This window comes from Cervus elaphus, chromosome 30 (assembly GCF_910594005.1).
Source record: "Cervus elaphus chromosome 30, mCerEla1.1, whole genome shotgun sequence".
Lineage (NCBI taxonomy): Eukaryota > Metazoa > Chordata > Mammalia > Artiodactyla > Cervidae > Cervus > Cervus elaphus.
In genome coordinates this window covers 84,829,829-84,854,429 of record NC_057844.1, presented here as the reverse complement: position 1 = coordinate 84,854,429, position 24,601 = coordinate 84,829,829, and the positions used below count along the sequence as shown (strand labels likewise).

At 56.3% G+C, this 24,601-nt stretch overlaps 1 long non-coding RNA gene across 1 annotated transcript in view; it reads right to left on the bottom strand.

Annotated features, from left to right (window-relative positions):
- Nucleotides 1–301: 301 nt before the first annotated feature.
- The window catches only part of LOC122686931, a 304,515-nt gene continuing 280,215 nt past the window's right edge, over nt 302–24,601 (bottom strand). The window contains exon 3 of the long non-coding RNA XR_006338952.1: nt 302–1,245. This is a non-coding gene — a long non-coding RNA (uncharacterized LOC122686931). The remainder of the gene's footprint in view (nt 1,246–24,601) is intronic.

The window sequence follows — 24,601 nt, the reverse complement described above, 5'->3', positions numbered from 1 at the left end:
TTAGTTTTCAGCACTTCCCTCACCTTTTCTAAAATCATGACACAAAAACGTGACAAATCTGAGCTCTCCATTCTGAATCTAGGTCTCATCTGAAAAATTATGAGGTTTCAAGACATAGAAAATGGCAAAATGGCAGTAACAATCCAGGGATTCCAGAGACAATCCCCCTGCCCCCAAGTCCACAAGAACACACGACCACCTTGATGGAGCAAGCGTTCCCTAGAACTTCTCCACCTTCCTCCTGACAGAAGCCCATCATCGCTCAGCAGAAGGAGAAGGGCGTTCAGACTTACCTGCCTGAGGACGGAGTGCTCAGGCGTGCGTGCTTGCTTCTGGGTCCATCCTTGCCTGCGGGGCATGCCTTCAGATACAGAGTCCACCACCTCCTCTCTCAGACGAGTGCCATTTGTAATCCAACTCCAATCGACCTACACCGAGGTGTCGATCCTGGCTAGCTGCTCCAGGGCTGAGAGGCTGATAAGGAAGCCAGCAAGTTTCAGCTGCAGGGAGGACGTTGTCTCCAGTTCCTCTGGGTTTCAGCAGAGGAGACGGGCGTCCTCCAGAGCCCAGTTGTCTAAGAGCCCGGGGTAGGACTGGCCCTCCTCAGGGAGCATAGCTCAGTGTGGCCCCAAGCCCCAGCCTGCAGGCGCTGGCCTGGACAGCAGGAGGAGGGAACATGGGCTCCGTGGAGAGGCTGAAGGGCTGGCAAGCCGCTGGCGGTGGGCCGCCGGTGCCCGTCTCTCCAGCATCACACCCTCTCAGTCCCCACGTCCCCGCGTGCTCTGCGGCCCCCTGGGGGTCACGCACTGGAGAGTGGTCCCGGTGTTTGATGACAGCTGTTCTTTGAACAACTGCCTGTCCACTTTGTGCCAACAGGCTCTCAATCTCCGTCACGCAGTTAGTTCCGTCCTGGCGAACATTCAGTTCCCTCCTGATCGCTCTCCACGGACAGTCAGACCCAGAAATGTCAGAATGTCCCCAGCAGGGTCTTGCCCTCCTTGCCGTTGGGGGGTGTCTGTGGCCACTGGTCCGGGGATGCGGGCACATAGCCCCTGCATTGTGGGTGCACCAGGAGGATCAAGACAGGTGAGGAGGAGATGCTCCTGTTCCTTGAAGATGCAGACCTTCCGGGGGGCACCTGCCCCTCACAACTCCAAGGACTGTGCACCTTCTCAGAGTGGCAGGAGGGTGGGAGGATGTGGGGGCCCACTGGGCCGGGCTCCGCAACGGAGTGGACAGCAGGGCCTGCAGAGTGAAGAGCAAGATGCGGTCAGGGTCAGGGAGTGTCTGGGGGGCAAGTCCAACTCCACCTTTGGGGTTAAGGCCCACCCCCCATGGATGGTAGGGCAGAACCTGGAAAGGATGTGGTTCCCACTGACCTTACACTCACTATGCCGGTCTGGGCTGTTCCACTCTGTGTTTCTTTTCTTTCTTTCTTTTTCATTATTTTGATTTTATTCTCAGGTATCTTACTTGGCACTCAACCTAATCATAATGCTACTAATCATAAGTGCTAATGATAAGTCCTAATCATAAGTACTTTTAAAAAAACTATTAGTTCCCTCCCCAAAGGCTAATAGTTTACCCCAGGCTGTTTGTTACATTATCACCAACTTCCGTTTCTTTACAGCTGAATCTTACTTTGATGGATCGGGCTTCTCGGGATCTCAGGTGCACCAAGCATCTCCTAGGAGAGGCCTGATGGCAAGGTCATGCTCGCTCCATGAAGGGGCTAGCTTCTGCACCTGCCTCCCTTGCTCTGGAGTCACTCCCAGACACAGGGGAAAAGGTCGATAAATCACTGAACCTTCACCTGGCATCGCTAGGGCTTGAAGTGAAGACTTTCTCGGGCAGATCACTCTCAGCATCATGAGGGAGGTAAGGCCTGCCACTCAGGTTGCAGCATTGGAGAGTGACCGGGGAGACCAGGTGGAGCCCAGTGTCAGGACGACGGCCAGCGCCCAGCTGGGCCTGCCTGTCTTCACACAGGCTGAAAGGGTGCTTCCAACGTGTTTAGGCTTATTGCAGATGTTATCCAGCCCTCCTGTTTAACACGTGTGCATCTGATCTCTTCTGGTCCTGCCCACTTTAATTAGCCCCAAGTGCGCTGTGCTTTCGGTAACCTTTCTCTCAAATAATGCTCAATAATTTTAGTTGGGTTTTCCTGCACTGAAACAAGGAATAGTTATTCCTTTTTTTTCCTCCAAAATAGAGTGCTGGCTTTTGAGGTCAATTTGGCTCATATTCATTCCGTATTTTCATAAAGTCGGGAATGGCCTGGCTGGGGGGGAGGAGGTGCTCGTGTGAGGACAAAATGACCCAGAGGACCCAGTTTGCACGCAGTCTTTTGACCTTCTAAAGAAAAAAGGGGACACACCATGCTGAGCCCTCAGCCTGTGGTTCAAGCCTGTTGGCTGCATTTCGGTCTCAGCCCAGGGAAGTCTCCTCAGAGAGCGATGCTCTTCCTCCAGTGACTGAGGAGGAGGGACAGCTGGGCCCCTGAATGCCTGGGCACTCAAAGGACACTCTCAGAACCCTCGGGAAGGGTTTCCCCACGGGGCTTTGTATCAGCTGTCTGCTGCCGTGTAACAAATTACCCCAAACACCGTACATTAAATGTCCTTAATTTCACACCACAGAAGTGGAACTCCAGATCCCAAAGCGACTCTTGATGTCCCCAGGAAACCTGGTTTCCTGCCCATTTTCTTATGTACCTAAGTAGAAGTTTGTGTGTATGTCACAAATAAGAATCTGCCTGCAATGTGGGAGACCTGGGTTTGATCCCTGGGTGGGGAAGATCCCCTGGAGAAAGGACAGGCTACCCACTCCAGTATTCTGGCCTGGGGAATTCCATGGACTGTATGGTCCGTTGGGTCGCAAAGAGTCGGACATGACTGAGGGACTTTCACTTTCACTTTTCATGTCACAAATAAGAACAGTCAAGGGCATAACAAAATCCATTTCCTTTTCAGGTGTGGAGGTGGGAGGTGCCTGTTGCAGCATTTAGGTGCTTGAACCACTTTTCTCTTAGACTGAATTGACATCACCTCTAAGTATTCAGTGGGATGTGTTATTATCCTCAGTGTTGTTTGCAGCTCCTCTCAGAAGCTCCCATCTCCCTGCCCTGACTTGAACTTCTATTTTGTGGGAATCACAAGTCTCTATCACGGGCGGGTAGTAAAGATCACCTGCTTGAGCTACAATATGGGAGAGAGGCCGGGGCACATGTGCCAAGGTCTGCCGTGGGCAGGGCGCCCAGCAAACGGGAGTCCCCACCCCTCCCTCAACCGAGTTCTATCTCCTCATCCGTCTCTCCCCCAAGCTGCCCCTGGAAACAACCTGGGCATCTTCATGTTCCTCCCCAGGCCGCCTTTCTCATCTATAAGGACTGACCCTAGATGGCAGGCTGTGAGCATCCTTGCTTCCAGCTTCCTCCCATGCCAGGGAAACCCCTAGCCCCCCCCCCCACCAGGCCCCAGTGCCCCTGGAGGGGCCACGCTGGGAGCCTCTGCCTGCAGACCCCCGGGTGCTTCCAGTTCACACATCTTCACCAGAATGGTGCCCCCCTTGCCCACCTCGCCGGACGCCAGCTCCACACAGATGTCTCCCAAGCGCCCGGCAGAGTTCACAGTCATGGTGCCAGGGCCCCTCTGCGAGTGTTTTCACTCCTGTGTCACAGATAAAGGGGCTTCCCTGGCTGCTCAGATGGGAAAGAATCTGCCTGCAATGTGGGAGACCCAGGTTCCATCCCTGGGTTGGGAAGATCCTCTGGAGAAGGGAATGGCAGCCCACTCTCATATTCTTGCCTGGAGAATCCCACAGAGGAGCTTGGCGGGCTATAGTCCATTGGGTCAGCAGAGAGTCAGACAGGTCTGAGCAGCTAACACTTCCACCCTCACTACAGATAAAGAGTCTCAGGTGTTGGGGTGACCCAGTTGTGCAGTTTCTACGCTGATGTCTGCCAGCCAACAGCGTGTGTGTGTGTTTGCAGAAGCCTCTCTGTCTCTCTCATTTATCACATCCCTGGTTGGAGGCAGACACCCCTCTGCTAAATGTCAGCCACCGGCCCCCTGGAGACCCCTTCTTCACTGAGAGGCTGTGCTGTTCATAAGCTCGCCCACGAGGAAGAGCGAGCCCACTGCAAGGACAGATCACTCCAGTGCAGCAGCTCTTAGAAGTGAATCAGGAGGGGACCTGGGGACCCCCGCATCCCTTGAGAGAGGAGGGTCTGGGCACTGCAGGGAGCACCTCCCACGTAAACAGAGAGGCCAGCACTCTGTGAATCCCCAGAAGGCTCCCCCATGCCGCTGCCTCCAGGCCCAGGCTGCCGTGTCCAGGCCCCACCTGCTCTCGGCTAATGGAAACTGGAGAGTGGGGCGCGGAGATGCTGGGGCGGGGGAGGCTTGCTAGTAATGAACCTTGCTGGGGGTCTCTGCCTCTCCCCGCCTCTGGACCGTGATGAGCCAGTCGGACCTGTGGCTCTGGGCCTGTGGTTTGTGAAGTGCGGCTGGGGGAGGGGACCCCGGACTGGCCCCTCTGGAAGGACTTGAGGGCCGAGCATTGCCGGGCTTTTTATAAAGATAATTGTTGCCTGTGAGGGTTCTAGACAGCCACTCACATACACCCAGGAGGAGCAGGGCCCCTCATCTCGTGTGGACTCAGTAGAGGAGGAGCGATGCGGGTTCCGGGCCCTGCACGCTGCGGCTTTGCCCCGCTAACCCTCTGTTTCCATTTTCTGCTTTGTGTTGTGGACACAGACAGCAGCCTCACGGATTTAAGTCCACTCATGTCCCTCGTGAGGGTCCGGGGAGAGTCTCAAAGATCCCTTCTGGCTTTAATGGAGCTTAAAATGTCTCACTGTCCTCATGGCCTTAGGGTTCAAAGCATGTTGGTGGAAAAAAATAATGTTATTAATGCAGAAAATATGTGTCCAGTGGTCCTCCTTCTGGGGTTTAGACATCGAGGTCGCACATGCAGCGTGGAGAAGCTTTCTCTGGGGAACCGCTCAGTTCTTGGACGTGAAGCAGACACAGAGGCATTTCTGCTCAAGACCCCAAGAGGACACTGCAGCCCATGGCCCTGGCCGCACTGTGCCTGCTCCAGGGGGCAGGGCCACTGAGGCCCACTCCCCTACCCACCCGCTCTCCTCTCAGACGCTGGCAGAGCAGGTCCTGACCAAGCCACCATCAGTCACCCCTGACTTCTCAGGAGCCTGATGTGAGAGAGATAGCTTGACCCCTCCCCACATGATCAGATGACATTCGAAGAGCTGAGAAGCAGTGGAAGGTTATACTTTTCAGCAGCATTTAGGCATTTTAAATTCCCCTTTATATTAAATTTTCATAAGTGGCAAGAAGAAGTTAGTCAGTTGGTCATGCCCGACTCTGTGTGATGCCATGAGGGTGAACCAAGTTTCAAGCAGTTTGTCTGAGATTTCATTTTCAGCCACTTTGGCAAAACACTTAAGGAGCAGAATCAAGTAAATCATCTCGATGATCAGAAGTCAGATTTCAAAAGGTAAAATATTACCTTTTCTTCCCCCAAGTATCATCTTGACACTAAAATATTGAGAATGAAAGGAGGGGGGTGCTGGTCCCCCCTCCTTTAAGTCAGCAGAGACGTCTACACAGACGTCAGAGAGGATTCTGTCCGGGCTCCGATCCTGAGGCCACCTGGGCAGATGCAGCCTGCCTCAGACCCCAGTCTCCCCAGTGAGTGAGTCCCCAACATGGAGGGCAGAGTGCAATGCTCTTTGAAATGCCCAGTGCAGGTGAGCTGTGCCAGAGCCATCTCTAATGGAGCTGTAATGACAAGGAAGACTTTGCATGAAGGCTTGGTGTCAAGAGATCCAGGTTCTGTGATCCAGTTGCCGTCAAAGGATCCAGGCACCATATTCAACAGGTCTGCACTGAGGCCGGGCTCAGGGCTGTGCCAAGTAAGGGTGAGCTGCTGGCAGCCTGCAGAACACAGAGGGTGCACTCGGGAAAAGCAAGGAAGGCGGAGGTGAGCTGAGCCACCGTGACGGGATGCTTCCATGCAGGGACGGTGCCGGGTGTGCGCCAGGGGAGCGCTGCTGGGCAAAGCACGCGAAGTCGTCCTGAGCACAAAGGGCAGTGGTGAGCTTGGGGCTCGTGGTCACAGGCCTTCCCAGGACGCCAGGCGTGCAAAGGCCCTGATTCAGGGGGTCAAGCTTGTCACGGAAACAAGGGCTGCCTTCCTGGCTCCCCCACGCTCGGGCCACGGCTCTCCCCATCCTCTGGCCGCTGGACCTGAGCCCCGCGGGCAGGTGGCTGGGCCGTGGCCGAACCCCCAGCTCAGCGTTGGGCAGCACTCAGCGCCAGCTCCGGCTGCCCTCCCTGCGTGTCTGCCTGAGGTTTTGCATTTGTTTGAGGCTTGCATCTGCGTGCAGACAATGAGCAGTAATTTTAAACCTGTTTGCCACGCATTTAACCCAGATACTTCTTTTGTGACCATTTCACTCGCATCTGGGGTTCAGTGCAAAGAGGTCGTGAGGAACAAAGAGAGCAAACGCCGCAGCCAGCAGCTGCAGGGGCCCAGCCCGGCACACCCACGCACACTCGCCCCGCTTTCAAAGGCTCCGCGGCCGAGGGCGTGTGCCCGCTCGCTGGCAGGGTCGGGCTGCATCCCACGACACTTTTCATGTTGTCAGATATACGTTGGCTGGGAACAACCCCTCACTGGGTCTTGCAGGAGTGAGGGAAACCCTCCACCCTCAACGGTTTGGGCCCCACGGAAATGGGGGCACTGCTCCCCATGCAAAGGAACGACCGTACTGGCCAGGAGGAAACATGGTCTGGGGCTGCCAGTCAATGGTTCCAAGGCCTGTGGTTTAAACCGGGGACTGGGAGGTCCCCAGGGGACTGGCCCTCTATGGCCTGGAATGATTCCTCCCTTCTCACACCTGGTCCTTAGAGCAGACACGTCCGAGAGACAGGTGGGCTGCTTCTGGAGCCTGGCCACTGCTGTCAGCAAAGCTGCAGTGAGCACGGGAGTGCAGGTATCATTTCAACATCCTGCTTGCATCTCTCTCACTAAATATCTGGAAGAGACCATCGTGTGGCCACAGAAAAGGAGCCCCTGCCCTCTGCAAGACCGTGGACAGGCCTGCGGGCACGCCGCTGAGACGAGTCAGAGACCAACTGTGTGGCCTCACGTATTTGCAGAATTTTAAAAAGCTGAGCTCATAGAAGCGGAGGACAGAGTGGTTAGCAGGGGCTGCGGCTGGGGGACCAGGGAGATGCTGGGTGAAGGGCCCAGAGTCGCACCTAGAAGGTGAGTGAGTCCTGGGACCCGGCGCCCAGCAGGGTGAGGATGTCACGGAGACCATTCCGTCAACTTCAAAGTCTCCAGCAGACGGATCCTCCATGGTCTCACCACAAAGAAAGGATGCTTACGTCACAGGATAGACAAGTTAGCTAAGGCTATGGTAGTATCATGTTGTGATACATAAATGTGTCAAATTTATGATGCATTTACTGATGGACTCACTGTACGTCTTGAACGTACACAGTTTTCTGAATCAATCACACCTCAGCCTGTCACACACACACAATTCCAGGTCCATCGTCCTGAACTTGCTGTTTCCTAAAGCAGGGAAAGATTGAAGGCGGGAGGAGGAGGGGACGACAGAGGATGAGATGGTTGGATGGCATCACCGATTCAATGGACGTGAGCTTGAGTAGGCTCCGGGAGTGGGTGATGGACAGGGAAGCCTGGTGTGCTGCAGTCCACGGGGTCGCAAGAGTCGGGAACGGCTGAGCGACTGAACTGAATAGAAAAGCAGGGAACGGATGGAAACCCTTGTGACTAAGGGAAACCTCAACTTCTCTCTCTCTGTTCTCTGCTCCACCCCAGGGCACACTCCCCAGAGCCGAGAGCTGCAGAGCCTCTGACGGCCACGGGGCTGGGACTCGCTGGCCTAACGAGGACGTGGGGCCGTTGTGGCCATGCTCGGGGGATGTGGGCTCCGCGTGACTCTGTCCCGTCGAGGGCTGGGGTCCGATCTGTGTTCTGGTCCTTGTCCCACAGACACCCCTGGGGGACCCCCTCTTTTTCCAGAACATGGCTGTGGGGTCTTGGGGACCCCTGAAACCTCAGGGGTCTCAGAGTCAGAGCACTTTTTCAAGCCAAATTCAGAAGCACATTCATACAAAATCTGGTTGTTCTTTCTTATGGTATCAAAAAGAGACAAAATTTTTACAGTCACAAGAAGGGTGTCACCTTGTTTGACGCGGCCGTGTGCTCCTCACGCACAAGGCTGGACAGACGGAGGTGGGGTCTGCAGGCAGCCCCTCCCGTGGGGGAAGGGGGCTGTCAGAAACTCGGGGTCTTCACGGCGCCGTCGGCAGCCCGGGGCCACCGGGACGGGCCTCAGTCTGGTGCGAGCTGGCCGCTGTCCCGGCCGGAGCTGAGCATGGAAGCGTGGCCAGTGCAAACAAGACCTACATTCTCGTTTTCTTTGGTTTTGAATCATTTAAACCCAAATTTAAATGTTAAAGCTCTACGAGACTCCTGGCGGACATACTGGCCTGCACCCGTTAAAGTCTTCTCTGGGTCCTCTTGCCCTGTGCTCAGCAACCCCCCAGGCACGCCGGGCAACTTACACAGACACAAAGAAACCCCCGCAACTGCAGCACCACCGCTCGGGAAATAATCAACTTTTGTGACTAGAAAATTTAATCCTTATCCTGTACGTTGCTTTCTTTTTCATTGATACAGTGCGAAAACTGTCCCTAGAAAATTGAGATGAGAGAAACAAAATCCCCTTCAATCAACTCATTACGTTTGCTGATGTCCTGGGGGGAGAGTTTTTAATTTAGCTGTTCTTTAATTTAGATGTTGTTTCTTTTAAAAGGCCCTCCTCTGGGACAACGACACAGACCCATGCATTTTTTTTTTTTTTTCAGAAACCACAGACCCATATAAAGGCAATTAGTGATATTTTTACCCTTTAAAAAATGAAAGAAGTTAGATTTTTGAAAGGAAAAAAGTTTTCAAGATGAACACATTTAAAAAATAAATTTACTTGTAATTTTCTGTATATGATTAAAGCAACCAATTGTCATAGTAAATTGTGTTTATTTAGTGCTTTTGCTCACCGCTTTATCCATAGCCCCCGGCACGGGAAAAGTCCACAAATATTGGCTGTGACCCTGTAGCCGCTGACCCTGACACCCCAGTCCTGACGTCAGCAAAGTTCTCCAGATTTTGCCAGGGGTTCCCTGGAGGGGTGTTCGGCTGTTTGCAAGCTAACGGTGGCTCTCACCTGCCATGACTGTTAACGCACCAACCTCTGTGTCTGTTATCTGTTATAAGCGAACGTTATCACGGGCCTTCCTCGGGGGCGGCGGTGACTGTGTGTGTGAAGTGTGTTAGTCGCTCAGCCGTGTCCCACTCTTTGTGACCCGACGGACTCCCCCGTCCGTGGGATTCTCCAGGCAAGAATACTGCAGTGGGTTGCCATTCTCTTCTCCAGGTATCTTCCTGACCCAGGGATGGAACCCGGATCTCCTGCATTAGAGGCAGATTTTTTTTTTTTTTACCGTCTGAGCCATCAGGGAAGCCCTGTAAGATTAGGTGAACTAACGGACGGAGAGCAAACTGGAGTTGTCCAGATTATCTTCCGTCTGGACTGTGGGGTCTCCAGGACCAGGGTGCTTCCCCCTTGTCTCTGCGTTTTTGTGCAGATGTGTGTTTGTAAATGAATTACAGGAGGCTCAGCGGTAAAGAGCCCGCCTGCCAATGCAGAAGACGTGAGTTTGATCCCTGAGTTGGGAAGATCCGCTGGAGAAGGAAATGGCCACCCACTCCAGTATTCTTGCCTGGAGAATCTCCATGGACAGAGGAGCCTGGCGGGCTGCAGTCCCTGGGGTTGCCAAGAGTGGGACACATCTGAGCATGCACACAAGAAAACAAAAGATACAGGCGTCAGGAGTGGAGAGGTGAGGGAGGGCGGTGATCGGCCGTCACAGGGAGGGAAGGCTGGGCTGGCCCTGGGGAGGGGGTGGCCAGGGCGGGTCCCTGGGCTTCTGCTCTGCTGACGGTGTGGTGTCTGACGGCACCTTGCGTGGGGCCGTCCTGTGTGTGCTGTGCTGTGCGCGGCACCCCTGGCTGCCACCGCTCTTGCCCAGAGCAGCCCGGTCCTGACATCCACAGAGTTCTCCAGATCTCGCCATGGGTTCCCTGGAGGGGTGTTTGGATCCATTACCCATTTCTGCCAGGGCTCTAGTTGCAAAGTGCCAGAGGTTTTGACAGTCTACTCCATCCTAGTCTTGTTTTTAAAATTTTGCAAAACTGAGTCTTTTCAGGAGCTGTGTGATGCTTGCGGTAGAAATGCCTAATCTGACCGACCACACCCATTGACAAAGCTTTCTCTCTGGGAATGAGGTTGCTGCGGTTCAGTCACTCAGTCGTGTCCGACTCTCTGTGACCCCATGGACTGCAGCACGCCAGGCTTCCCCGTCCTTCACCATCTCCCAGAGTTTGCTCAAACTCCTGTCCATTGAGTCAGTGATGCCACCCAACCATCTCATCCTCTGCCACCCTCTTATCCTGCCTTTTAGATTAGGAATGATTTTATTTTCTTCTTTGGGATTACATATATATTCCGAATGTACCATAAAAGCTTTCTTACACTAAACTAAAATTGCATGAAAATGTATTTATCAAATTACATTGAAAAATAATTCTCTTCTTCTTTTTGTCTAGATCCTTTCAATATAATCTGGTTAGTCCTAACCTTGAGGTCACAAGAACGTCACTGTGAGGTGATAATAATTGTGCTATAAATATATATATGGAAAACAGAAGCACACAGCACTGCTGGACTCTGGTCTGGAGGAAGTGTCTTCCTACTAGATCCCCCCTCTGGCTGGCTGCAGGCGTGGCGGTGGTGGGCGTCTAGTTCCACCACCCACGACTGCTTTGCACCGTGGCATTCGATGCAGCTGTGGAATTCGTGCATGATTTTACCTGGGGCTAGAGCGCGGAGGGAGGCCCCTCTTTCACACTGGGGGGCTCTGCACTCTCGTGGACCCCGGCAGCTGTCTGCCAGCGTGAGACCACGGGCTCAGTCCCACGTCTTCCGCAGGAAAACGATCACGGCCTCGTCAGCAGCATGGGGTCCTTGATGTCTCAGTGGGGCCTGGGAGCCAGAGCACACGCCCAGACCGACCCGCCTCCCACGCTGGTGCGAGGACTGTTTATGAAAAGGCTCAGGATGGGGCCCAGCAAACGTCGGGTCCAAGCACATCACAGACGAAGGCCGGAGCCCCGGGGACATCGATTTATAGCACATCGGATGGCGCTCAGATCAGCCACACGAACACCCACGAGAGGCTGCATTCCCCTCATGCTCGTAGACAACAATTATTCCTTAAGAACAGGTTTCTTAAGAAAGGCTGAGAGACAAAGAGGTTCTTCTTGGAAACCCTGCTCAATAATAAGATAATGAAATGTTGGAAGGCTGGTGTCATCTAAGGCTGATAATAACATATCTTGTACTTCTCCCATTTTGTTTTCTGCAGGCCAGACAAATTAAATTAAACATCTCTTTGCTCACCAGCCTGAGATGAGTTGCTATAATGGCTCCTGCTCTGTCCATGGAATGACTGGCTCGGGGGTGAATGGGCCTGGGGTCAGGGGCTGAGGGGAGCCCAGCAGAGATGGAGGGAGGCAGCAGAGAGCTGGGCCTGTTTGCAGTGATGTCAGCAACGCTGATGATGCCAAAACATGACCAGCAAGCGAGCCTGGGGCCAGGGCCCACGTGACGGAGGGTGCGTGAGGCCAGCTGGGTGGGAACCGTGCAGCCAAGCCCTCCAGCCCTGAGGCCGCCTCTGCCCCCAGTTCTAACACCAGCCAGACGGCGTTCACGGGCGGCCCGGCCAAGACTCGAAGTTAACAAACTGTTTAAAAATATCCCCACTTTTCACTGGTAAACACCGTGTCTACTAATATATATTGAGAAAATTAGTGTTTTCATGCAACAGTTTCTGGTACATTACCTAAACTCAATGTGCAACTCACACACGGCGTGTCGTTGCTAGCAGCATCTGAACGCAATGTTTCACCACCAACTAGGGGCGTCGCGGCAATTATTTGACAGGCGATAAAAAGAGAATAAAGCTCTTTGGTGAGATTTTTATAGTCTGTTCCCCACAGTCTCAGTCATCGGAGTGGAAGAAATGAAGATGTACAATTTAACCAGTATGTTTACGTGCATCCAACAGATATTTTTCTGGTGAGATTAATTGAATTACACCTATAAAATGCTTACACTGTACACTTACCAGTCCTGAGATGGTTCGGAACAATTAGGAGAATATGTTTTCATTAGTAATAAAAGGCAACTACCCCGGCCCAGCAACACTGTGCCACAGGCTGTGGAGACAGCGCGCTCTGAGCGCGTTTGCTAGCACGCTGTTTCACATCACCCCATGTATGATATGGGGTATGTATGATATGATATGAAGTTCACACAGAACTTCACTGACGCCCGTTAACTCCAAAATCTCAGATTCTAAATGCAAAGCGACCTTGTATCAAAACCCCGCCCCTTCTGTCCTGGCAGTGTGGTACACGAATCCAGCAACAGAAGCTGTGGATTTGTGGGGTGGGTGAGAAATGCCCGGGGGTGGTCCTCGGTTCTGAGGTTGTACTTTGGGTGACAGTGGGCTGGCTCAGAGAAAAATGGAATCATCCAGACTGAAAAATCCCCTTCACCGCTGATGGATGGGAGCTTCATTTTCACACGTATTTTAAGAAGCTTCTCCAGTTTGTGTTTCCTTTTGTAGACTTGGGTCCCCGGAAGCGTCCGTGCCCAAGGAGAGCTCAGGTGTCTCCCGGGCGTTTCCCATCAGAGGCCGCACCAGTGGACCCACCCTCATCCTCGCAGGAGACCATGCTGCTCTGAGCCTGACAGAGAGCTTCTGGCTCCGAGAATAAAGCTAGGACCTTTCGTGCCGAGGCAGCTGCACCTCTCCACAAGCACCTTCTCTCGGGCCCCCAGCCCTGCCCTTGAACTCTGCCCCCTCCGCTCCCGGACCCAACGTGGGCTTGAAACATTGACTCTAGGACAGAGGGAGAGTGCAGGGATGGGTCGGGGGTGGTGCAGTCAGAGGACCTGGCTCGCAGGACACTGCGGACTCAAGGGCCTGAGTCCCTCAGGGGGCTCTGGAAGACGGGGACCCACCCTCTTGGACCCGTCATCCACTCTCCAAGTCCAGCGGCAAGAGCATGCCAGCCAATCCATGCATCCGAGTGCCAATCGAGAGGGGCAGGGGGGGCAGCTGGGGTCCCACAGGGTCCCGGCTGCTGGCGGAGCTGCTTGGGATGCAGTGGAATCATGGTCCATGATCAGCCTTCCATCACCGAGTTTGTAGGAAGATGTGAGTGAGGGGTGGCTGGTGGGGCCGGCGCAGCTCCCGTGGACCCCGAGTGTGGACTGTGGGAGCCCCCAGCCCCTTCGCCCAGAGAAGGGCTCGCCACCCCACCCCACCCCAGCTTTTGCACCATCCCACTTGGGCCTGAATCTGCCTGCTGACCTTCAACCTCCGACTCCTTCTCAACTGGCGGACAGTCTTTTAAAAGCGCAAATTTGAGGACCTTTACCCGCTTCATGGGCTCCTCTGGCGGCTCAGACAGTAAAGACTCTGACTGCAATGCAGGAGGCCTGGGTTCGATCCCCGGGTTGAGAAGATCCCTGGAGAAGGACGTGGCAACTGACTCCAGTATCCTTGTCTGGGGAGCCCCATGGACGGGGAGCCTGGTGGGCCAGAGCCCGCAGGGTCGCAAAGGGTCAGACACAACTGAGCAACTAAGCATGCATGCACACATGCACGCATCCTCTTCACCAACAGTCCTCAGGGAGTTCTCCCCCGAAACTGGGACAGGGAGGGTTTGGGAGGGAGGGTGCTCAGCCACAGGCATCTGTGGGCCGCAGTTTGTGCTGACGTCTGAGGCGTGTGACCCCTGGGCTGCAAACCCCACGAGGACAGAGAACTGCCTTTGAGGTTGGCCACTGCCTGCCCGTGCCCGCCGGCTGGTGCGGGACAGAAGCACCAAGTGGCTCGCCAGGCAGCGGCTGGGGTGGGAGAACGGTGGCTTGGCCAGAAAGCCTCGGCTTTGGTATTGACCTTGGCCGTAAGCTTCCAGACCCGACGTGGCCGTGCCCGCGTGCAGGCAGCACTGGGCATGACCGGTCACTGGCTTCACAGGGCATCTCACTCAGGCTGAAGTCGGCAGAGAGGCCCAGAGCACCCTCGGTGGGGACCACACACTCTCCCGCCCTAGTGGCCCCTCGAGATGTTCCTTCCAGATGCACAGGGAACACGCCGGGGACTGGGGACGTGGCCAGAGACCGGGCCGGAAGGAGAAGGGGCAGCAGGCCGTCACCGCACGCCGCAAGCCCCACATCAGACTGGAGCAGAGCGCGCTTGTCCGGCCTCCCTGGAGGGACCCGGGGGGCCTCCCTGACGCCGTGTCCCCGAGGCCCGGCTTCAATCCAGCGAGCACCGTTTCATTTAAAACGTCAAGGTTTAATGACCCAAAGAATAGGAATTGATGAGGAAAGACACGCCACCCCTAATCTTGAAACATATTTCTCATCACAGTCATTAATCCTTCTAAGACTGTCTTCCTCGGGAGGAAAAGCAGAACTGGAAACACAGCGGCTCTTCATCCCGGCCCCTCCGCGTTTCAGCCGCCGGGGCCCGGGGCGGCTGGGGACATGCAGGCTGCCCCCCTGGGCCTGCGGGGAGGTCGCACCACCCCCACCCGGGCGCTCGGGCCCCTGTTCCGAGAGCCGGTCTTACCGCGGGGCTGGCTCCCGAGCACGCAGCCTGCAGGGCTCAGCCCTCCCCGCCCTCCGCCGAGCTGGGTGATCCCGCCGCATCCTCCCGCCTGCCCCGTGCTCCTGCTCTGTGCTCCAGCAGCCGAGTCGCCCCGAAAGGAAAGCTTCCCGGTGACGGACTGAGAGCTGCCCTTCCGTCCACTGTGGGTGCCCCAGAGCCCGCTGTGCAGGGTCCCCGGGATGCAGAGAAGACCCCAGGCCGCCCCCATGGTTCTGGGCCCGTGGAGACAGACCCAGCTGTGGAGGGAGAGACGCCGCGGGGTCACAGGCGCTGGGACGGCGCCAGGCCCGGGGTCAGATGCTCATGGCCACACTCCTCCTGTCCGGGGCATCCAACCTCCCAAGTTCTTTCCTTCAGCACATACTGATTTCAGGCTGAAAATACCCAGCTGACCTGGAGTGGAGCATGGGCCCCGCTGAAGAAGAGCATTAATCTGGAAAATGACGGACAATACGTTTTAAGGGGTGCCATCACAAAGGGGTCTAACATCGGGCTCGTGAGGCCCAGCACAGACCCGCACCTCCACCTGACTGGCTGGAGGCACTAGGAAGTCATCTTCCGACATGTGTGAATGAATGAATGACTTCAGATAAAGGTGACTGATGTGCGGTCACTTGTCACCCGGCTGGAGCATGTTGGAAGCTGACACTGTCCTTCTGGGGGTGAGAGGGGTGTGCAGCGCATCAGGAGGGAAGTTTGCTGCCGAGTCAGGGGGACAGCCTGCTCTGTTCCCACGAGGTCCCCAGGGAGGGCACCCAGCCAGCAGGACGAGGCCCTCAAGCAGGGATCGCTGCGTGTGCGTGGAGAGTGGCTCACGGGGCGGGTCAGTCTTCACTCTGGTGAGATGGGGCTGGGGCTTCCGCAGCTGACCGCAGCGATGAGCCTGGCTGGCGGGGACGCTGTGGGAACCCGCCGTGGGGGCGGGGGAGCGACCCCCCTTCCTGGTCTGTGAAACGGGACGGTTGCAGGATCGACCTCCTAAGGCGGCTGGAAGGACCAGCGAGCGGTGAGCAGGGCCCCTGGCCCGCGCGGCGGGCTCGCGTGCATGTGGGGTGCCGCCAGCGGCCCGTGGGCAGGTGAGCGGTCTCGCAGGAGGCCGTTGCTGGGCGGGCGGGCTTGCGTGTGTCTGTGTTTTCCCAGCTGCAGCCCAGCTTTGAGAGGAGAACAATCGGCAAGCGGGACTCCTTGTTGACTCCCGCCCTCGGGTCAGGGTGGTGCGTATGCTTCCCGAGGCCCAGCCGACCTTCCTTCTGGATGGCCCCACGGTCCGTGGGAGAAGAACAAAGGGTTACGTTTCAAAGATGAGTCTTTCTAAGTCTAAGCCTTCTGATTCACCTGCTGTTTGAACTGAGAGCAGGCTGCAACAAGCCTTAGGCGAGAAGCAGAGTAAATATTAGAACACGCCTCCCTTGTCTGCCTTGACATCCACAAAGGCCCCAGAGCGTCAGCAAACAAAGATGAGGGAAGTGGGGGGGGGGTCTGCCCTCCAGGCTGGAGCCCCCCGCAGAGGGGCCGTTCATCTCCCGGGGGAGGCAGCTGATCTGGGCTCTCCTGAGGGCTGACCTAGGAGAAGGGAAAGGCTACCCACTCCAATGTTCTGGCCTGGAGAATCCCGTGGACTGTATCATCCATGGGGTCGCAAAGACTCGGACACGACTGAGCGACTTTCACTCATTCACTCACTAGACATCTCTGTGACCCTAGCAGATTAGTTGAAGATTCTGAGCTTTGGTTTTCCCCCATAAAATCAAGGTACCAGGAGCCACGTCCCAGGCTTGGGAACTGGCTGCTCTGACAGATAGGAGGTGCCCAGCGCTGACGACTCGAAGGTGGCAACGGCCACGGCCGTCATGGTGGAGCCCACGGGCAGCTCCAGGCCACTGGCTGTGTGCACCTGCCCGGGTCCTGTCGGGGGCTGAGGGCAAGCAGGGGTCACGGGTGGGTTCGGGACCTGGTCACCCGCTCCTGGTGTCTGCCAGCCCCGTCCTACCTGAACCCCATCCCTGCAGGGAGCCTGGGACCAGGAGACCCCTACCTCCCCTCTTGAGGGACAGAAGACCCCTGCCTCCCCCCTTGAGGGATGGTCTGGAGGAGCCACGGCTGCAGCCCACTCCCACCTGCAAGCGATGCTTCCTCCATGGAGGGAAGGCGCTAGTCAGGACAGCCCGGCTCCTGTGTGGAAACGGTGGAGGATGGCAGACGAGGCCCCTTCTTTCCGCTGAAAGCTCTTCAATGCCATGTGGGTGTCCAAGGTGACGAAAGGCTGCAGTTTGCAGGGACCCTGAGAGCTTGCTCTAAAACCTGCCCTCTTGGAGGCAACACAGCCCCGCCCGCATGCAGGGCACCGGTGAATTCACTTCTCGCTTTGAGAAGAGCAAGTTTCTCGGAGAACAAGGTGCAATATTCATAAGTTTCACAGCTGTTCGCCTGGTGGGACGGCTGACCTGCCCCGCCTTCTCTGACCTCTGCTTTCTCCTTCTTTCTATATTCATCTTCAAAACAAACCCAAGGCAAGAGCAGAAGCCCTGCTCCCCAAACAAGGCAGGCAAGATAGTCAAGAGGGAGCCTTCCCGTCCGTGGAGCTGAGGTCCTGGGCCCCCTGTGTTTGCTGCTGAGCTAAGCCTCGTGGAACGCGGAGGCCACCACGTGGGCCAGCTGGTGGCCTGGCGACCCTGGGCTCTTTGCAGAAATGCTTGGGCCGCCTCGGTTCCTGCGTCTCCCGAAACGCTGAGCTGCCAGGTAAATGGGTGGCATTTAGGAGGAAGCAGGCGGAGTTGACCTGGGTCCTCAGGGAGAAGAAACGCAGAGCGAGGCACCTGCAGGGTGGTCAGGAGGCTCCAGGCTGTGGGAACCATGTGGATGGGGAGACGCCCACAGTTACCCCTCAGCCCGTGGGTGTCCTTCCCCGAGGTGTCTGGACCATGACATGCCAAGACCGTCACTTTCAGTGCCACCCACACATCCTGCCTGCAGCACCAGGGGCGGCGTGGTCGGAGGAGAGGGCGGGCCCCCAGCTCTGACTCTGAGGAGGACGTGACCGGGGCGATGGCTGAGGATGCCCAGCCCCGCTCAGGGGCGCGCCTGGAGGGAAAGTGTTGGTCAGGCTCGGCCCGAGGCTGACCGAGGCCAGAAGTTGGGGGGCCCCTTGTGCCTCTGCCAGGCTCAGGGCTGGCACAGCTCCGCCCAGGGCTCAGGGGACCATGTGCCCCAGCGTCCTTGGCTGTAGCTTCCGGCCACTCAGCCTGTGGGATGCACCAGGAGCAGCTGGGGGCAGGCAGGGGCTCTTCCGGGCCCAGCGGTCCTGCAAGCCTTCCCGGGAGGCCGCCAGGCAGTGACTGTGCCCCAGGACGGGTGACAAGTCCTGGTGGTTGGGCCTTGATGACCAGGCTTGTCCTCTGTGATGAGCTGTGTCTCTGCACAGAGGTCCGGAGGCCCTAACTCCACCCCAACCCCCAGGATGTGACCTCATTTAGAGATACAGTAAGTCCCCTATGTAAGAACCTCCAACTTGCAAACTTCAGGGATGCGACCGTGTGTTCCATCAGCATCAGGCACGCGCTGTCTCGGCCGGCCTCCCGTCTCCCGTCACCGACGCCCCTGCAGCTCTGCCCCCTCCCTCCCCATCTCTCCCGGCCGTCAGGCACTCTCCCTGCCCGCCCACTCGATGCCAGCCCGTGTGCCAGCTGTCGTCCGGGGCTGCTGTGCTTTCCAGGTGCTGTCCTGGAAGATGAAAAATGTCTTTTTTTTGTGCTTGTTTTTTTCTGTGTTATTAGTGTGAAAAGTATTACAAACCCGCTACAGTGCAGGGCTCTACAGCTGATGGTTGGCTGGGTACCCGGGCTCTCTTCATTGGACTTACAAACAAGCCGGACTTACGGACGTGCTCTGGGAGCAGAACTGATTCGTATGCAGGGGACTCACTTGCAGGGGGTTGGCAGGTGTAGATAGAGGGCTCCTATGCTGACCAGTGGGGTCCAGAGAAGAGACGCTGAGGTGGACACCCGCAGGGGAAGCCTGCTACGGAGGCAGAGGGTGGAGGTGCCACATCCACAAGCCAAGGCTGCCCCCCCACAGCAGCTTTTTTGGGGACCAGGCATAGCCTCACGAGGAGCCAGCCCTGCAGACCCCTGACCTTGGACTCCGGCTCCAGGACTACGCGAGACGGTCCACTTCTGGGCTAAGCCTCACGGTCTGCGGCGCTGTGTGTCGGCGGCTGGGCAGCCCCGGGAGGCTGCACGGTGGCGGTCCAGGCCCGGGAAGCAGTTTCGATCTGCGTTACTCCATCTGCTCACAGGCCCTCGGGTCAGACTCTGTGGGCAGTGGAGCAGACTCAACCTACTCTATGTCTTTTGCCCTTCCTTGGATTTAATTTTGTTTTATTTTTTGTTAACACAGAGGGGTCACAGTGACTACCCTGAGCCCCGGGAGCGTTTGTTGGTGTGACATGTTGCTGGTGGCCCCACGGTGGCCAGGCTGGAAGCTCGGGCATCACCGGGGAAGCTCGTGCGTGATGTGGACCCTCTGCAGCTCAGCAACCCGTGCCTCTGCAGAGCCTCTGGGCAGGTCTGAGGGAGCCAAGTTTGTGGGCTGGTTACGTGAAGCTCTCAGTAAGTGTCGGAACTCTTCTTGTTTCAGTTGCCAAGTCCCGTCTGACTCTCTGCGACCCCGTGGACTGCAGCACGCCAGGCTTCCCTGTCCATCACCATCTCCCGGAGTTTCCTCAAACTCACGTCCATCGAATAGGTGATGCCATCCAACCATTTCATCCTCTGTCATCCCCTTCTCCTCCCCGCCCTCAATCTTTCAGCATCAGGGTCTTTTCCAATGTAGCGGCTCTTTCCATCAGGAGTCTAGAGAGTGCGAACTGTATGCACAGAAATATATCCAACATCCTGGGATAAACCACAATGGAAAAGAATAAAAAAAAAAAAGAATGCATATATGTGTATTACTGAGCCACTGCGCTATACAGCAGAAATTAACACAATGCTGTAAATCAACTGTACTTCAATAAATAATGAAGACCCATAAGAAGCAGAGAAGCGATCAGAACCTTGGTCCCCCGGGCTGCCCTGGGAGGGACCAAGGATGGGGGCCTGGGTGCCGGCACCCCCGCACACCCCCAGACCCCGTCCTCAGCGGCGGCTGTGAGACTCCTGCCCCGGAGGGTCCCCGAGACCCTTCCCCAGCCAGCAGCACAGCCTCCGAGCCTCGCTCAGGCTTCAGAATTCCAACCGGTGTTAATGTGAAAAGGACAGAGGTCAAGGTCGCCAGGCGGGTGTCCAGCCTGTCTTTGGGTGGGCTGAGCAGAGATGATATTTACAGGAGCCTCTGCTCGTCCGGACGCCGGGACTTCAAAACACCAGCGTGAACTCCGGACGCTGCCCTCAGACACGTCTGGACCACGCGGAGAGTCTGAAATGTCATCCTCCCAGAGTCCGACGCACATCGCGGCGGTGTGTTTGTGTAGACGGTCACGTTTCAGATGAAAGCGTTTCATATACCATGCTCCCCGTCATGTCATCAAAGCAGGAGGCACTCAGTCTGAATGAGCCGTTTTGGTGTATTATCCTAAGAGAGCATTATTTTTAAACTACTGCGATATTTTAATTACATTCTCAGCAGGAATCATTAGGCACCTCAGTGAAAAGGCACTTCTGACTCAAATTGTACACTGAAGACCTGCGACACAGTCCGTGAACGTGAGCCCAGAAATGGCCCGACAGGCCGGCGGTCCCAGCTGCTCCCCACGCATGACACCGGCCGCGGGGGACCGAGCGTGGTGCAGGGGGGTGTGCTCCTCATCCCACCCTCTGGATTAAGCCCCCAGCACACACCAGCGACTCTGGGGCTCCAGGGGAGCCCACGAAACTCCCCGTCCCCTTGGAGCTGGCGTTCTAGCACAAGAGGTGCGATCCCGTCCACACAGAAGTGTGGCAAGCAGCCACTGGGGTAGCGTGGGGGGCCCGGGGTGCTGGCCGGAGGGTCCCTGGGGCTCGCGTCCCCTCCTCTGGGCATCCGCGCGTCGCTCCCCAGCTCCCAGCACACGTGGTCTCCAGAACCGCTCCACAGGGATGCACTCTTGGTCCTGGACCACTCACGTGGGAGCAGGATGCTCTCCGGCACAATCGCCCCCCATTGGCGGGTGAACCCCAAGCACCTAAGGCCACTGAGTCTGCCCACAAAGTGTCTGTGAGGTTCAGACAGCCAGGAGGCAGCAGCCCGCACTGGCCAGTTATCTGCCGCCCCCAGCGGAGGGTCGCCCTGCCAGGCCAGCCCGGCTCTCACCTGCTTTCTCACGCGGGGCCCTCAGAAGACTCAAGGGTGGGGTGCCCTCTGCGATCGCTGCAAATGCAGCCACGGAAGCTGGCTGCTCTTCTTGGAGGAGACCCCCCGCCGGCCCCTCTGGGCGAGGATGCCCCTGTTCTGTCCACAGCGGTGCTTCCCTCCTCTTGGCAGCCTTGATCCTGGACAGGCCGGGGGAGCTCTGCCGCCCCTGCACTCACCCCTGCCCTCCTGCCCACAGGAGGCGTGGCTCGTCACTGTCCGTCACTGGCAGGACACAGCCTCCCAGACCGGCAGCGAGCAGGCGCCTCCCCAGCAGGTGGACCGCAGGCCCTTCGCCGCGCCCTGCTCTGGGAGGTCTGAGTGGACCGACGGCCCTCGGGGTCCAGTGTGCTGCCGCTCTGGCCCAGGAGGGGGAACGCAGGATGCGGGGCCAAGCAGAGCCAGCGCTCACTGCCTGGTTCCTGGGGCGGGGATGACGAGGGTCATCTCTGTGATTCCTGGGGCCAGGGGCCCAGGGGGAGACGGGGGAAGGCTGCTGGCAGCTGGAGCTCCGTGGAGACTCCTCGACCAGGAGGCCCGTATCTGCAAAGTCCGCTGGCCCGTGCACACAGGGGAACGCCCGGGGCCAGGCGGTGACGGCCATGAGCTGCGCTGACCCAGCGCCGCCTTAGCTGGGACGGAGCCTGGGAAGGGCTCCCGAGAACGTCGGCAACCCTGAGGGTGGCAACCGGCTGCGGGTCCTCTCCACTCCCTTTCCTCTTGCTTTTCCATCCAGGAGGCCGCCTCCAGGAGCTTCGCCGAGGCTCTCGGGGTCCCCTGTCTGCAATGCCCACCCGTCTCCCCCACGCTGGTTCTGGGCAGAGCTGCCCCCCCCCCCCACCCCGCCCTGCACACCCCTTTCCTGGTCTCTATCTGACCTCCGTTTGTGGGCAAGCATCTGGCTCCCTTGCTTCCCAGCAGTAGATTCCCTTGGGGTCCGTCTCACTAGCGCCTCCTCCAGGAGCCCTGGGGAAGTGGGTCTGCCCGTGGAGCAGGGCCCGGGGCCCTGAGATGCGCCTGTGAAAGAAGCCGGCCCGCCCCCTGCAGCGTCTGCCCCAGGAACCAGCCGCAAGGTCAGGAGTCACCGCCCCCCTGCAGCCGCGGCCTCATGCTCCCTGCTTCAAACAGTGATGGTGGGGAGGAGTGTCTGAGGGTGTGAGCCCTGCGGGGAAGCTTCCAGGTTCAAATCCCGACTCCACCACCAGAGCGGACTTCGGGTCCTGCCCCCAGCTTCCTCACCTGCGCAGCAGGGAGCAGGCCTGGCTCGCAGAGGTGCTGGGACCCTGTGCGCTGGGGCTGCGGCCTGGCAGGGAGCGTGGGCGGCGGCTGCTTCAAAATAAGCGGGATGTCAGGGCCCCAGGGGGAGCCCTGCGGTCTGTCCGTCGGGCCGGGTGTGTTTCACCGCCCGCCAGCCCCGCTGCATGGTTTCAAACAGACTCTGTGGACCACACCTGGATAGCACAGCACCGCTCCGGGAGGGGGCGGGAGGGCGCCCTGCCCTGGAGGAGGCCACGGGCTTCCTGGCGCCCCTGTGTCCTGGTGCCCAGCATCAGAGGAGCAGCCACTCTCGCCCAGACCCTGGTGGAGGTCTGTAGCCCCTGCTAATCTCCACCAGGCCGCCCGCAGGGTGGAGAGACCTGTGTGAGGTCTGAGCAGTAGCTGAGACTCAGACGTTGAGTATCGGGCTTGGTGTCCAGGTCAGTAAGCAAAGAACTGGATACTGAGACCGAGCCAGATGCATGATTAAACCAACAGCCCACCCTCAAAATAGGCTGAAGACCTGCACAGACATTTCTCCAAAGGAGACATACTGATGGCCAACAGGTATATGAAAGGATGCTCAATATCACTACTTATTAGAGAAATGCAAATCAAAATTAAAATGAGGGACCCCTCACACAGGTCAGAATGGCCACCATCAAAAGTCCATAATAACAAGTGCTGAGAGGGTGTGGAGAAAAGGGAATTCTCTACACTGTCGCTGGGAATGTAAGTTGGTGCAGTCACTATGGAGAACAGAAAAAAACTTTAAAAAACTAAAAATAGAGTTACCATATGATCCACCAATTCCACTACTGGTATATATTTGGAAAAAATGAAGACACTAATTCATAAAGATATACGCGCCCCGGTGTCTACAGCCGCTGTATTCACAATAGCCAAGTTAGAAAGCAACCTCAGCGCCCATCAGCAGACGGATGGATGAAGAGGATGTGGAACACACGTGCGATGGAATATACGCTCAGCTATACAAAGAATGCAATATCGCCATTGCAACGACAGGGATGACCTGGAGAATATCATACGCTTAGCAAAATCCAAGACAAATACCGTACGACCACTGATACGAGGAATCCAAAAAGTAATACAAACAATTGTAAACGCAAAACGGAACACACGGACACAGGAAACAAACCGCCGGTTCCCAAGTGGAAGAAGGAAGTGAAAGTGAGAGCGTCTCAGGCGTGTCCGGCTCTTTGTGACCCCGGGGACCACGCAGTCCATGCAACTCTCCAGGCCAGAACGCTGGAGTGGGGAGCCGTTCCCTTCTCCAGGGGATCTTCCCCACCCAGGGATCGAACTCAGGTCTCCCGCACTGCAGGCAGACTCTGGAAGAAGGAAGTACGGAGGGCCCAATCAGGGGTATGGGATTAAGAGATAAAAAAGACGGTGTACACAGTAGGTAAGACACAAGGTTACGTTGTGTGACGCGGGATCATAGCCATTATCTCGTAGTAACTTTCAATGGAGCATGATTTGTACAAATACTGAACCACCATGCTTACACCTGAGAATAATATAGCATCGTAAATCAACTACGCTGCAACAATTTAAAAAAAAGGTGTGACTGTTTTGCTACTTCTCCAGTGGAACCATCTTATCTTTAAATTTCTGCAAGGCGGCTTAGCTGGTAAAATTTATATTTCCTTGGAAAAGAGGGGTCTCACTGTGGTTTTGATTTGCCTCTCGCTGTGATTAATGGTGCTGCACATCTTTTCATGTGCTCATTGGCCATTTGTATCTCTTCCTTGGTGAAACGTCTATTCACATCTCTGCCCGTTTTTTAAACTGGGTTAGTGTTTTTTTGTTACTGAGTCCTAAAGGTGTCTTCTACATTCTGGATGGAAATCCTTTATCAGATACATGATTTGCGAATGTTTCCTCCCATGCAGTGACTTGTCTTTTCATTGTCTTAACAGTATCCTTAGAAGAGCAGACGCTCTTAATTTTTATTATGTTCAATTTATCATTTTTTTTCTTTTATAGATCATGCTTTTGGTGTCATGCTTAAGAAATCTTTGCCTCACCTTTTACATAAAAAAATTTGAAAAAAGTTTTGAATCACAAAAAGGAATAGGAACAAAGAGAAAAGACAAATGACTAAGTGGATCAAAATATTTGAA